Raw genomic sequence first — 16,871 nt, 5'->3', positions numbered from 1 at the left:
TAGAATGTGATTAGTAGTTGGAGAGCGTCAGTGGTCACGTGGTTTCTGCTGTCTCCGGTCAGATCATCAAGAAGTTGTTGTGATGTTACTATCATGTGATGTTACTATAATTTAATGTAACCATAATGTGATTTTAGTATAATGCGATGTTCTACTGTACTGATTATAGCATCAGTGGTAACATGGTGTCTGCATTCTCCTGTCAGATCATTGAAAAGCTCCACCCCTGTCTCATTATCACTCCGCTGGACTGTTTCTGGGAGGGAGCCAAGCTCCAGTCTGGAATGGTCTACCTGCCGTGAGTACACATTACACACATCACACATTACACACATCACTCATTATACACATCACTCATTATACACATCACCCATTATACACATCACCCATTATACACATCACTCATTATACACATCACTCATTACACACATCACCCATTATACACATCACTCATTATAAACATTACACACATCACACATTACACACATCACTCATTATACACATCACTCATTATACACATCACTTATTATACACATCACTCATTGTACACATCACTCATTACACACATCACTCATTATACACATCACTCATTATACACATCACACATTACACACATCACTCATTCTACACATCACTCATTATACACATCACTCATTATACAGATCACTCATTATACACATCACTCATTACACACATCACCCATTATACACATCACTCATTATAAATATTACACACATCACACATTACACACATCACTCATTATACACATCACTCATTATACACATCACTTATTATACACATCACTCATTATACACATCACTCATTACACACATCACTCATTATACACATCACTTATTATACACGTCACTCATTATACACATCACTCATTACACACATCACACATTATACACATCACTCATTATACACATCACTCATTATACACATCACTCATTATACACATCACTCATTATACACATCACACATTATACACATCACTCATTATACACATCACTCATTACACACATCCCACATTATACACATCACACATTATAAACATCACACATTATACACATCACACATTGTACACATAACATCAAACGGTATATACATAATACATTATACACATCACTCATTACACACATCCCACATTATACACATCACTCATTACACACATCCCACATTATACACATCACACATTAAACACATCATGCATTATACACATCACTCATTATACACACCACACATGATACACATTATACACATCACAACACACATTATGCACATCATACATTATACAAATTACATCACACATTGTACACATCACAAATTATACACATCACACATTGTATACATCGTACATTATCCACAATATACATTATACACATCAAACATTATAAACATCATACATTATCCACATCACGAAATATACACGTAATAGGATTGTACACATCACACATTACACACATCACTCATTCTACACATCACTCATTATACACATCACTAATTATACACATCACTCATTACACACATCACTCATTATAAAAATCACTCATTACACACATCACTCATTATAAAAATCACTCATTAGACACATCACACATTACACACATCACTCATTCTACACATCACTCATTATACACATCACCCATTATACACATCACTCATTACACACATCACATATTATACATATCATACAATATACATATCATACATTATACACATCACACATTATACACATCACACATTATACACATCAAACATTATACACATCACACATGATACACATCACACATTATACACATCACACATTATACACATCAAACATTATACACATCACACATTATACACATCACACATTATACACATCAAACATGATACACATCACGTCAAACATTGTACACATCATACATTATACACATCATACATTATACACATCACACATTATACACATCAAACATTATACACATCACACATGATACACATCACACATTATACACATCAAACATGATACACATCACGTCAAACATTATACACATCATACATTATACACGTCATACATTATACACATCACACATTATACACATCAAACATTATACACATCACACATTATACACATCACACATTATACACATCACACATGATACACATCAAGCATTATACACATCACACATTATACACATCACACATTATACACATCACACATTATACACATCAAACATTATACACATCACACATTATACACATCACTCATTACACACATCCCACATTATACACATCACACATTAAACACATCATGCATTATACACATCACTCATTATACACACCACACATGATACACATTATACACATCACAACACACATTATGCACATCACACATTATACACATCAAACATTATACACATCACACATTATACACATCACATCATACATTATACACATCAAACATTATAAACATCATACATTATCCACATCATCACAATAGGATTGTACACATCACATCACTCATTCTACACATCACTCATTATACACATCACTAATTATACACATCACTCATTACACACATCACTCATTATAAAAATCACTCATTAGACACATCACACATTACACACATCACTCATTCTACACATCACTCATTATACACATCACCCATTATACACATCACTCATTACACACATCACATATTATACATATCATACAATATACATATCATACATTATACACATCACACATTATACACATCACACATTATACACATCAAACATTATACACATCACACATGATACACATCACACATTATACACATCACACATTATACACATCAAACATTATACACATCACACATTATACACATCACACATTATACACATCAAACATGATACACATCACGTCAAACATTGTACACATCATACATTATACACATCATACATTATACACATCACACATTATACACATCAAACATTATACACATCACACATGATACACATCACACATTATACACATCAAACATGATACACATCACGTCAAACATTATACACATCATACATTATACACGTCATACATTATACACATCACACATTATACACATTAAACATTATACACATCACACATTATACACATCACACATTATACACATCACACATGATACACATCAAGCATTATACACATCACACATTATACACATCACACATTATACACATCACACATTATACACATCAAACATTATACACATCACACATTATACACATCACACATGATACACATCACACATGATACACATCACACATTATACACATCAAACATTATACACATCACATCAAGCATTATACACATCACACATTATACACATCAAACATTATACACATCACACATTATACACATCACACATGATGCACATCACACATGATACACATCACACATTATACACATCAAACATTATACACATCACATCAAGCATTATACACATCACACATTATACACATCACACATTATACACATCACACATTATACACATCAAACATTATACACATCACACGTGATACACATCACACATTATACACATCACACATTATACACATCACACATGATACACATCAAACATTATACACATCACACATTATACACATCACACATTATACACATCACACATTATACACATCAAACATTATACACATCACACATTATACACATCACACATGATACACATCAAACATTATACACATCACACATTATACACATCACACATTATACACATCACACATTATACACAACACATTATACACATCACACAGTATACACATCACACATTATACACATCACACATTATACACATCAAACATTATACACATCACACATTATACACATCACACATTATACACATCACACGTTATACATTATACACATCATACATTATACACATCACACATTATAAACATCACACATTATACACATTATACACACCACACATTATACACATCACACATGATACACATCAAACATTATACACATCACACATGATACACATCACACATTATACACATCAAACATGATACACATCACGTCAAACATTATACACATCATACATTATACACATCATACATTATACACATCACACATTATACACATCAAACAATATACACATCACACATTATACACATCACACATTATACACATCACACATGATACACATCAAGCATTATACACATCACACATTATACACATCACACATTATACACATCACACATTATACACATCACACATTATACACATCAAACATTATACACATCACACATTATACACATCACACATGATACACATCACACATGATACACATCACATCAAGCATTATACACATCACACATTATACACATCAAACATTATACACATCACACATTATACACATCACACATGATGCACATCACACATGATACACATCACACATTATACACATCAAACATTATACACATCACATCAAGCATTATACACATCACACATTATACACATCACACATTATACACATCACACATTATACACATCAAACATTATACACATCACACATGATACACATCACACATTATACACATCACACATTATACACATCACACATGATACACATCAAACATTATACACATCACACATTATACACATCACACATTATACACATCACACATTATACACATCAAACATTATACACATCACACATTATACACATCACACATGATACACATCAAACATTATACACATCACACATTATACACATCACATATTATACACATCACACATTATACACAACACATTATACACATCACACAGTATACACATCACACATTATACACATCACACATTATACACATCAAACATTATACACATCACATCATTATACACATCACATACATTATACACATCATACATTATACATCACACATTATAAACATCATTATACATTATACACACCACACATTATACACATCACACATGATACACATCAAACATTATACACATCACACATTATACACATCACACATTATACACATCACACATTATACACATCAAACATTATACACATCACACATTATACACATCACACATGATACACATCAAACATTATACACATCACACATTATACACATCACACATTATACACATCACACATTATACACAACACATTATACACATCACACAGTATACACATCACACATTATACACATCACACATTATACACATCACACATTATACACATCAAACATTATACACATCACACATTATACACATCACACATTATACACATCACACGTTATACATTATACACATCATACATTATACACATCACACATTATAAACATCACACATTATACACATTATACACACCACACATTATACACATCACACATTATACACATCACACATTATACACATCACACATTATACACACCACACATTTGACACAGTTTACACATCACATTATGCACATCATACGCTGTACACATTATACATTTCATCACACATTGTACACATCACACATTATACACATCACACATTATACACATCACACATTATACACATCACATATTATACACATCACACATTATAAACATCATGTATTATCCACATCACACATTGTGCACATCACATATTATACACATCACACATTATACACATCACACACTGTACACATCATACATTATCCACATCACACATTGTGCACATCACATATTATACACATAACATCACACATTTTAGACATCACACACTGTACACATCATATATTATTCACATCACACATTTTACACATCGCATCACACACCAAATCCAGCACACAGATCACATCACTGCCTATATCTCTGGAAACTACGATTTACAAATGTTGCTCGCTGGAGAGCTGGGTTCTGGAGTGTTGAGTTCTGGAGTGTTGAGTTCTGGAGTGTTGAGTTCTGGAGTTTTTGTTTCTGGAGTGTTAGTTTGATGTTGGAGATTGTGGATTTCTGTGATTTGGAGTTGTGTCTACCCACCACTCCTAGTGGCATATCACACCCTCTGCAGTGGACCAACTTTGACCCCAAGGAGTTCCTGACAGAGCTTCGGGCTCTGAAGGTCCAGGTAGACAGCTGGGAGGTGATGCTGGAGAAGGCTGACGTGGGACATGGCTACATGGACCGGCCCTGTCTCAACCCCCAAGACCCCGACTGTCCCCTCACTGCTCCCAACAAGAACACCACCAAGGTACACACACACACACACACACGCATGATGCAGAAACACATCCATGTATGTGCTGTTTGTACACATGCATGCACACACCCATACAGACACAGACCCATTGACTATGTTGTTGTGTTGTAGCCCTTTGACTTGGCTCGCATCCTGACTGGCGGCTGCCATGGCCTCTCCAGGAAGTACATGCACTGGCAGGAAGAGCTGATTGTAGGGGGGACCACCAAGAACGGCACCGGACCACTACTCAGGTAAGAAAGAGAGAGATAGAGAGAGGGGGCCTACAGCAGAGAGGGCCTATATCAGCACCTAGATCTTCTGCCCAGATTCTGTCAGACCTGGGCCCTGCCAGTCTATCTCAGTAAGAAAAATAATGGTGTTTTTGGTCACAGGTCCAGGAATGGCTGGAGAATTGCAACATTTGCCTAGAACTAACGCTGCAGACAGCAATACTGGGTGATTTGAAAAGCCATAGTCAATCAATCAATAATATAATAATTATTTTAGCAAAAATGTTTATTTTTAATTTACAATCTGTAGAAGCTATGAGAATAGAAAGGTTCAAGTCGTTTGTGAAGCATCACAGCACAGTTGAAAAATAAATGGCAAATAGAAATTCAAAATGGATGATTGTTACGGTTTTCTATTTGCGAAGGAGAGCCGGACCAAAATGCGGCGTGGCTATTGAGATTCATGTTTAATGAAAAAACACACTAAACACAAACACTACAAAACAATAAACGTAACAAAAACCGAAACAGCCTAATACTGGTGCAAACTAATACACGACAGACATAAGGACAGGAAAAGGAACAAAAGGACAATCACCCACGAAACACTCAAAGAATATGGCTGCCTAAATATGGTTCCCTATCAGAGACAACGATAAACACCTGCCTCTGATTGAGAACCACTTCAGACAGCCATAGATTCACCTAGAACACCCCACTAAGCTACCATCCCAATACATGTGAAAAAAAAACAAGACAAAACACACCACATACAAAAACCCATGCCACACCCTGACCAAATAGATAAAGAAAACACAAAATACTAAGACCAGGGCATGACAATGATGTTGAGAGATAGATGGGAGAGGTTGAATGGAGCTGAAGGGACTAATAGCAAGATAAAACATGTAGAACATACGGGGTCTGTAAAATGTATATATGTTCAGAACGTTTGTGAAATAGCACAGTTACAAATAGAAAAAAACTGGATCAGAAATAGAGGAAGGACCAAAAACAAACAAGAGAGAACTATTGTAAGGTAGACTGTGAATGTAAAATGTGTATAAGATGTATAAATTGAAGGTAGAAGCAGAAGTATTTATTAGTTTACTCCAATTGGGGGATCGGTGGAAGGGTTCGCGGGTAATAATAATACAGGTATATTCTTTTAAAAAGTATGTATGTCTATATAGGTATGTGTATGTACAGTGCCTGAGAATCTGTGGAAATAACTGAAAACTGCTGTTCACAAATGCTCTCCATCCAACCTCACTGAGCTCGAGCTGTTTTGCAAGGAGGAATGGGAAAAAATTTCAGTCTCTCGATGTGCAAAACTGATAGAGACATACCCGAAGCGACTTACAGCTGTCATCGCAGCAAAAGGTGGCACTACAAAGTATTAACTTAAGGGGGCTGAATAATTTTGCACGCCCAATTTTTCAGTTTTTGATTTGTTAAAAAAGTTTTAAATATCCAATAAATGTCGTTCCACTTCATGATTGTGTCCCACTTGTTGTTGATTCTTCGCAAAAAAAATACAGTTTTATATCTTTATGTTTGAAGCCTGAAATGTGGCAAAAGGTCGCAAAGTTCAAGGGGGCCGAATACTTTCGCAAGGCACTGTATATATGTGTTTATATATGCATGTGTGTATGGATATATATATTTACCCAAAAAATATATGGGGGATTGGAAATGATGCAGACAATTACATTGATGGAACCAATATTCTTTCTACAATATTTAGCTGATCCACCCCTTTAAACAAAAAATTATAAGAATGTTGTTCCAAAATTCCATCTAGACACCGTTGCCCTAGAGCACACAAAAAAACAATGCATACCTTGACCTTAACATCAGCGCCACAGGTAATTTTCACAAAGCTGTGAACGATCTGAGAGACATGGCAAGAAGGGCCTTCTACGCTGTCAAAAGGAACATAAAATTCAACATACCAATTAGGATCTGGCAAAAAATATTTGAATCAGTTATAGAACACATTGCCCTTTATGATTATGATTGTGAGGTATGGTCCACTCACCAACCAAGAATTCACAAAATGGGACAAACACCAAATTGAAACTAAATAATGCATGCATAGCAGAATTAGGCTGATACCCGCTAATTATCAACATCCAGAAAAGAGCAGTTAAATTCTACAACCACCTCAAAGGAAGTGATTCCCAAACCTTCCAAAACAAAGCCATCACCTACAAATAAATGAACCTGGAGAAGAGGCTCCAAAGCAAGCTGGTCCTGGGGCTCTATTCACGATTAGACAGTTAGACCCAACTAAATCATGAGAAAACAAAAATATAGTTACTCGACAAGTTGGAAAGAATTAACAAAAATACAGAGCAAACTAATCGACATCAGTGATTTATTGCTACTTATCAAAGCAACAGCATTTTTGGTGCTTCTGCAGTTTATAAGGAACTTGTTTAAAAAATACAAGTAATATGATTATTGTGGTAGGTGTTTGTGTATATTGTACAATTTATTGTACAATTTATGTTTAGAATGCTATTTGGCCCTAAACAGAGAGTACACAGTGGCAGACTACCTGACCACTGTGACCCAAAATTAAGGAAATCTTTGACTATGTACAGACTCAGTGAGCATAGCCTTGCTATTGAGAAAGGCCACAGTAGGCAGACCTGGCTCTCAAGAGAAGGCAGGCTATGTGCAGACTGCCCACAAAATGAGGTGGAAACTGAGCTGCACTTCCTCATCTCCTGCCAAATGTATGACCATATTAGAGACACTTATTTCCCTCAGATTACACAGACCCACAAAGAATTTGAAAACAAATCCAATTTTGATAAACTCCCATATCTATTGGGTGAAATACCACAGTGTGTAATCACAGCAGCAAGAGTTGTGACCTGTTGCCACAAGAAAAGGGCAACCAGTGAAGAACAAACACCATTGTAAATACAACCTATATTTATGTTAATTTATTTTCCCTGTGGCCAAAAGTTTTGAGAATGACACAAATATTAATTTCCACAAAGTTGGCTGCTTCAGTGTCTTTAGATATTATTGTCAGATGTTACTATGAAAGACTGAAGTATAATTACAAGCATTTCATAAGTGTCAAAGGCTTTTATTGAAAATTACATGAAGTTGATGAAAAGAGTCAATATTTGCAGTGTTGACCCTTCTGTTTCAAGACCTCTGCAATCCTGTCAATTAATTTCAGGGCCACATCCTGACTGATGGCAGCCCATTCTTGCACTCACACCTGCATGACACAGGACTGATGGTAGCGCTCACCTTGTCTTCTCCGGACAAGCTTTTTTCCAGATGTCCCAAACAATCGGAAATGGGATTCATCAGAGGAAATTACTTTACCCCAGTCCTCAGCAGTCCAATCCCTGTCCCTTTTGCAGAATATCAGTCTGTCCCTGATGTTTTACCTGGAGAGAAGTGGCTTCTTTGCTGCCCTTCTTGACACAAGGCCATCCTCCAAAAGTCTTCGCCTCACTGTGCGTGCAGATGCACTCACAACTGCCTGCTGCCATTCCTGAGCAAGCTCTGTACTGGTGGTGCCCCGATCCCGCAGCTTAATCAACTATAGGAGATGGTTCTGGCGCTTGCTAGACGTTCTTGGGCACTTTGAAGCCTTCTTCACAACAATTGAACCGCTCTCCTTGAAGTTCTTGATGATCCGATAAATGTTTGATTTAGGTGCAATCTTACTGGCAGCAATATGCTTGCCTGTGAAGCCCTTTTTGTGCAAAGCAATGATGACGGCACGTGTTTCCTTGCAGGTAACCATGGTTGACAAGGGAAGAACAATGATTCCATGCACCACCTTCCTTTTGAAGCTTCCAGTCTGTTATTCAAACTCAATCAGCATGACAGAACGACCTCCAGCCTTGTCCTCGTCAACACTCACACCTGTGTTAGCGAGAGAATCACTGACATGATGTCAGCTCGTCCTTTTGTGGCAGGGCTGAAATGCAGTGGAATTGTTTTTTTGGGTATTCAGTTATTTTGCATGGCAAAGAGGGACTTTGCAATTAATTGCAATTCATCTGATCACTCGTCATAACATTCTGGAGGTTATGCAAATTGCCATCATACAAACTGAGGCAGCAGACTTTGTGAAAATTCATATTTGTGTCATTCTCAACTTTTGGCCACGACTGTACTTTAACTATTTGCACATCATTACAACACTGTTTTTGGGCATAATATGACATTTTAAATGTCTTTATTCTTTGGGAACTTTCGTGAGTAATATTTACTGTACATTCTTTTTGTTCATTTAACATTTGTTAATTTTCTATTTCACTTGCTTTGGCAATATAATTATTTCCCATACCGATAAAGCCCTTAAATTGAATTGAATTGAGAGAGAAAGAAAGAAGAGAGAGAGAGCGAGTGAAAGAGAGGGGAAAAAGAGAGGAGAGAGAGGGAGTGTGTGTGTGTGTGTGTGTGTGTGTGTGTGTGTGTGTGTGTGTGTGTGTGTGTGTGTGTGTGTGTGTGTGTGTGTGTGTGTGTGTGTGTGTGTGTGTGTGTGTGTAGATATACAGAGGATCTAGTGTCCAGGCAGCACAGCCAGAGTTGAGCAGGAACAGCTGGAGCTCTTAGATTTCAATGGAATCTGGTAATGACTGCAAGATTTACAGCACTGCACACTCTAACACACACACACACACACACACACACACACACACACACACACACACACACACACACACACACACACACACACACACACACACACACACACACACACAGCCTACCGCTTAAAACACACTCTAACACTCAGTTGGCCAGGCTACATACTGTACATGTATACATAAACAAAGTGCACTCCAAGTAACATTAACTGTGCATCCAAAATGGCACTCCATTCCCTATATTGTGCCCTATTGTTTCTGGTGAAAGTTGTTCACTACATTGGGAATAGAATGCTATTTGGGACAAATGATTAGTGTAGGCCAGAATGCACAGTAAGCACTTTCTGCCTGGCATGGTTTGGAGAGAACTGGACTATAGAGATTTGTTTGTGATTTAACAAATGCCCTGGAGATGTTCTAATTAAAGTGCAGTTTAAAGTAGGCAGGCAATAGTTATATTTAACTCTAAACACACATATACACACACACACATGCACACTCACACAAACTCACTCAGACTCACACATATATGCGCACAAATACACAAGCACACACACACACACACACACACACACACACACACACACACACACACACACACACACACACACACACACACACACACACACACACACACACACACACACACACACACACACAGTGTGTATTTCTTTGATTTTATGGTTGTATTTTTGCTTGGTTGGCAGGGACTGACCATTAGAGATGTGGGTGTGTTGATGTGCATTCGCGTGTGTGTGAGTCTGAGTGAGCGTGTGTGTTATTTAGCTGCCCAAGAGGATTTTTAGGTGGGCTGCGGGCATGACAGGCATGGCATTTTTGCTGCTGCGTACAGCGCTTTTAGCTGCCTGGAATTGCGTCTCTGAAAATGCCCAGAGTGACACGACCCACGATGCATAATGCCTACATCACCTTTACTAGCTGCTGCCACTTTTATTACCCACAAAGATTAAGGCTAATGTCAGCCCAGGATCTCTGTAACGTAATAATATCTGCCCAGGATCTCTGGAACATAATAATATCTGCCCAGGATCTCTGTAACGTAATAATATCTGCCCAGGATCTCTGGAACATAATAATATCTGCCCAGGATCTCTGTAACGTAATAATATCTGCCCAGGATCTCTGGAACATAATAATATCTGCCCAGGATCTCTGGAACATAATAATATCTGCCCAGGATCTCTGTAACGTAATAATATCTGCCCAGGATCTCTGGAACGTAATAATATCTGCCCAGGATCTCTGGAACGTAATAATATCTGCCCAGGATCTCTGGAACATAATAATATCTGCCCAGGATCTCTGGAACGTAATAATATCTGCCCAGGATCTCTGGAACGTAATAATATCTGCCCAGGATCTCTGGAACGTAATAATATCTGCCCAGGATCTCTGGAACATAATAATAATAATATCTGCCCAGGGTCTCTGTAACATAATAATAATAATAATATCAGGCCAGGATCTCTGTAACATAATAATAATAATATCATCCAAGGATCTCTGTCACATAATAATAATAATAATATCAGGCCAGTATCTCTGTAACATAATAATAATAAGAATAATAATAATAATAGTTATATCAGCCCAAGGTCTCTGTAACATAATAATAACAATAATAATAATAATAATAGTTATATCAGCCCAATGTCTGAGTCACATAATAATAATAATAATAATGATATCTGCCCAGAATCTCTATAACATAATAATAATAATAATAATAATATCATCCCAGGGTCTCTGTAACATAATAATAATAATAATAATAATATCATCCCAGGGTCTCTGTAACATAATAATAATAATATCAGCCCAGGATCTCTGTAACATAATAATAATAATAATAATATCATCCCAGGGTCTCTGTAACATAATAATAATAATAATAATAATATCATCCCAGGGTCTCTGTAACATAATAATAATAATATCAGCCCAGGATCTCTGTAACATAATAATAATAATAATATTATCAGCCCAGGATCTCTGTAACATAATAATAATAATATCAGCCCAGGATCTCTGTAACATAATAATAATAATAATATTATCAGCCCAGGATCTCTGTAACATAATAATAATTATTATTATATCAGCCCAGTGTCTATAACATAATAATAATAATAATAATAATAATAATAATATTATCAGCCCAGGATCTCTGAAACATAATAATAATTATTATTATATCAGCCCAGTGTCTATAACATAATAATAATATCAGCCCAGTGTCTATAACATAATAATAATATCAGCCCAGTGTCTATAACATAATAATAATATCAGCCCAGGGTCTCTGTAACATAATAATAATAATAATATCAGGCCAGGATCTCTGTAACATAATAATAATAATATCATCCAAGGATCTCTGTCACATAATAATAATAATAATATCAGGCCAGGATCTCTGTAACATAATAATAATAAGAATAATAATAATAATAGTTATATCAGCCCAAGGTCTCTGTAACATAATAATAACAATAATAATAATAATAATAGTTATATCAGCCCAAGGTCTCTGTAACATAATAATAACAATAATAATAATAATAATAGTTATATCAGCCCAAGGTCTGAGTCACATAATAATAATAATAATAATGATATCTGCCCAGAATCTCTATAACATAATAATAATAATAATAATATCAGCCCAGTGTCTCTGTAACATAATAATAATAATAATAATATCAGCCCAGGGTCTCTGTAACATAATAATAATAATAATAATATCATCCCAGGGTCTCTGTAACATAATAATAATAATAATAATATCATCCCAGGGTCTCTGTAACATAATAATAATAATAATAATAATATCAGCCCAGGATCTCTGTAACATAATAATAATAATATCATCCCAGGGTCTCTGTAACATAATAATAATAATAATAATAATAATAATAATAATATTATCAGCCCAGGATCTCTGAAACATAATAATAATAATTATTATATCAGCCCAGTGTCTATAACATAATAATAATATCAGCCCAGGGTCTCTGTAACATAATAATAATAATAATAATAATAATAATGTCAGCCCAGGGTCTATAACATAATAATAATAATAAAAGATGTATAGATCTTAAACCAATGACATTCATCAGGGTTTGTATAGGAGCATATGTTTATTTATTTATTTTACCTTTATTTATCTAGGCAAGTCAGTTAAGAACAAATTCTTATTTTCAATGACAGCTTAGGAACAGTGGGTTAAGTGCCTTGTTCAGGGGCAGAACTACAGATTCTTACCTTGTCTGCTTGGGGATTTGATCTTTTGGTTACTAGTCCAACACTCTAACCACTAGGCTACCTGCTGCCCCAGAGGGAGGCTATATGTTCCCCTCTGCCCTCACTGACTGCTACATTATATCATGAAAATGTTGCTGTGGACTGTGGAGCCTCCAGTGCAGGGGTTCCCAAACCTTTTGGGCCCACGATCCTATTTTGATGTCTGAAATTCTCTCGACCCCAACCATGTGAGTTGTTTTGTTGTAGTTAACAGCCAATGTTTACTTTTTTGTGGGGGGGCTATGACAGTCAACTGCAAATTAGTCTGACATAATGTATCTTATCTCACCACCATTACTGACATGGGTGTGCTGCATGTCGTGTCAGAGCATCTCATAGTCAGGGGGCGTGGTCAACAGTGTGCGCCTCATCTCTGATTTCAAATCCAACCTGGATCCATATTTGGTTTTAATTCAGACGAGAGCACTGAATACAGCTTCACATAGATATTAACTGTCAATGGTACCATTCGTTTTAGGGTGCTTTCATGACAAATGGGAAAAATATGATGTCAAATCATGACGCCAGTGATCTTCAGGTCTGAAAGTCGGAGCTCTAGAAAGAGGTCCGAGTTCCCGAGTTGGAATTCCGAGTTGGATGAATATTCAAAACGATTTCCCTCAGTCGGCGCTCGTTTTTTACTTGAACACGTTGAAGATGTAAGTCGGGAGACTTCCCAGTTCCCAGTTGTTTTGAACACTGCATTAATTCTCAGAGGGAGACAGCAGGGTATTTTCCTTTGAGTCAGGAACCAAAACTCCTACGTAGTGACCCGTGAATGCGTTGTCTGCAGCATTTGTTCACATGACAGCTCGATCAGCTGTTCGATTTCACTTACCGGCATGTCAACAGTCAAATGGATTGGGAAGTAGGTCCCAAAGTGTTGGAGGTGAGCAGTCACTTTCTCATTCTTTTTCCTGTTGGAAACATGCACAGCCCAGGAAACGGGGCATGGTTCACTTTTGAAACACTCACTCTCCAATAATAATAATTTCCTCTGAATGGACTGATTCTGTCACACATCTGTAGAATGTTTTTGTATTTCCCTTGCATGCTTGTGTTCAGTTCGTTCAGTTTCCCAAATATGACAGTTACATAAGCAGTGAGACACATTTTCTTTTCATTACATAGAAAGTCAACCAAGTCGGTAATTTTACATCCGTTGTGAATGAGTTCCTCTCTCAATGCGAAAAATCTTTCCAACACTCCCCTTGATAACCACCAAGCCTCGGTGTGAAATAGAACATCGTCATGCTCTGATCCCATATCGCCACATAGTTTTGTGTACAGGCGAGTGTGCAGTTGTTGCGGCTTGATGTAGTTAACTATCAGTATATCTCCGAGTTCTGTGCTCAGCTCTTTTTCTGCCAGTTGCTCTCGGTGTATCATACAATGTGTCCATATGGCAGAGGGAAACTCATTCATAAATAGAGTGCAGAGACCTGCCCAGGATCCCACCATAGATGGAGGCCCATCTATGCAAAAGTCTGATATTCACCATGGAATCTGTTTTTCGTCAATATGGCCACGCAGCACATTGAACATCCCTTGTGCCGTTTCATGCTCAGGAATCGTGAGACAAAACAATATGTCCTCAAGAATAGCATCCCCCAACATGTATAGCAAACAAAAGTCAATGCAAGTCCATATTAATGCCCATGATTTTGGAATTAAATGTTCGACGAATTAAATGTTTCCACATAACCATGGGGTTTTTGATCTATATACAGTTTAGAAATTCTCTTGATTGCTAGCAATAGCATAAATTGGGAACTGCTGCTCCAGTTTATCTGACAAAGTTTTCATCTGTGTGAGTTTCTAGTGCCCAGGCGTTCCCCAAACATTTCCAGCTGATGACCCCCAAGCAGATGTTTGAGCACCTGAAGGGCTATGAGGACGTGTCTCACATCAACTGGAACCAAGACAAGGCCGCAGCCATACTGGAGGCCTGGCAGAGGAAATACTCAGAGGTAATGCTGTATGTGTTTGTGTGTGTGAGTGTACAGTGGAGTAAACTGTACTAGGAGCCATACAGAGTGTACTGTAAAAACATGCTGTGTAGACAAGAACTGTTCGTCGGGAGGGCATTCCTATCTGCGCAATGCCAAGTATGGCAGACGTAATGTTTGGAGCAGTGGACATTCCAGCCCCTATCCTCCCATCCTAATGGTCTCCCCCCTTCCTGAAGGCAAATCCCCCAGCATCTGCCTTCCCTCCCCCTCAGTCCAGTTGCTCCTGTGTGGGCCTAAGAGGGAGATGGAAGAGGACGGGAGGAAACGGTCCCTCTGCCCTAGTTTGGAGGCAGCACTAGCAGCAGCAGCTTATGATATAATGCACTATGGCTGTGATAGTTTCAAGAAGGCCCTAGCAATGCATTGAATATGTATCATGGTTTTCTCCATCCTGGTAGGGTGCACATTTTAGTTTCAGCTGATGACCCCCAAGATGATAGTTTCAAGAGGCCCTGTGAGGAGCA

General features: G+C 37.1%; 1 pseudogene; it reads left to right on the top strand.

The window, feature by feature from the left end:
- Positions 1-16,871, top strand: part of LOC135513866 (protein patched homolog 1-like) — a 133,339-nt pseudogene that overhangs the window by 51,119 nt on the left and 65,349 nt on the right.

This window comes from Oncorhynchus masou, chromosome 25, assembly GCF_036934945.1.
Source record: "Oncorhynchus masou masou isolate Uvic2021 chromosome 25, UVic_Omas_1.1, whole genome shotgun sequence".
In the NCBI taxonomy this organism is placed as follows: domain Eukaryota; kingdom Metazoa; phylum Chordata; class Actinopteri; order Salmoniformes; family Salmonidae; genus Oncorhynchus; species Oncorhynchus masou.
The sequence above is the reverse complement of the archived record's forward strand: the minus strand, read 5'-3'. Positions and strand labels throughout refer to the sequence as shown.